Source organism: Hibiscus syriacus, unplaced genomic scaffold, assembly GCF_006381635.1.
Source record: "Hibiscus syriacus cultivar Baekdansim isolate YM2019G1 unplaced genomic scaffold, ASM638163v2 tig00117011_pilon, whole genome shotgun sequence".
Taxonomy (NCBI): Eukaryota; Viridiplantae; Streptophyta; class Magnoliopsida; order Malvales; family Malvaceae; genus Hibiscus; species Hibiscus syriacus.
Window position 1 is genome coordinate 317,874 of NW_024063523.1, and position 1,227 is coordinate 319,100.

Sequence of the window (1,227 nt, forward strand, 5' to 3'; positions counted from 1 at the left end):
TTCAATCAATTAAACAAGCACAAATAAGAATTATATTCGCATCAATTACACAAATCAACTTTTACAAATCATCTTTTACAAATCAATTAAACAATCAAAAAATAAGCAATAATTCTTATTTCCGATCATCTACTATTGAATCAACTTTTACAAATCAATTAAACAATCAAAAAACAATCAATTAAACTATTGAATCAACTTTTGCAGCCATACATCATTTTCACGCAGTTCACTTCTGAGATTAACCTGCAGAAACCAAACATTTGCTCAAACAACACTTTCTACACATCTAAAACCTACAAACAGCAAATTATTGAATTCTAGGTACTTAACCAAACATTTTCAAACCAAAAGTATATAAACTTACCAATTGTTTATGGACATTTTTATAACGCGGATGCAGGTAGGCAGCGTCTCGTATATATCGATTTAGCCATATAATGCCGAAACCACAAGCCTACTGCAGCTCTATCTCTATCGGTGGGAGGTAGATACTTGATGCTTCCCGTCGTCAAACGCTCCAACGCCAAGCATACGAGAGGACCACAATCTCCTCTGGCTCCGCTCGTTTGTTGTGGCGCGGTCTCGTCTCTAATAACTGTAATATTGAGCTTCTTTGGCTTCTTGTTTCCAGAACGAGTCCAATAATTGATCGCATCCAAGAATTTAGCCAAATGAGAGCTCCATCCCTTAATAACATCTCTTAAATCAGCCAATGATATGTAATTTATCATGCTGTCATACACTATTGTCTTAAGGGATGGGAGCTGAAGCTCGACGAGAATCCAATGTTTACGTTCCAAAACAGGGATAAACACCTGCAATCATAAGTAATAATTCATTCATTTGCGCACTTATTTCATAAAACCTTTAAACTCAATCTAAAATAAATACTAACCTTATCGACCTCCCACCATGCAGGATAAAGTTTAGCTTGTCCATTGCCCAAATCAAATGATTCATCTCGTGCATTCTTCAAGTGAACGGCGTGAAAAGACGTCGGCATAATTGTATATCGTATATTTTTATTTTTCTTAAGTTTTCTTATTATTAGAAGACGTGTCACCCACGCATCGATATGCTGTTTTACAAAAAAAGACATATATTAGTGACTTACATAAATTTTAAAAAAAAATTAATCAAATTGAAATATAAGAAAAATATAAGACTTACCCCCCCATCGAAATAGCCATTGTCTTCGACCCCTAATAATACGCCCCACCAAGA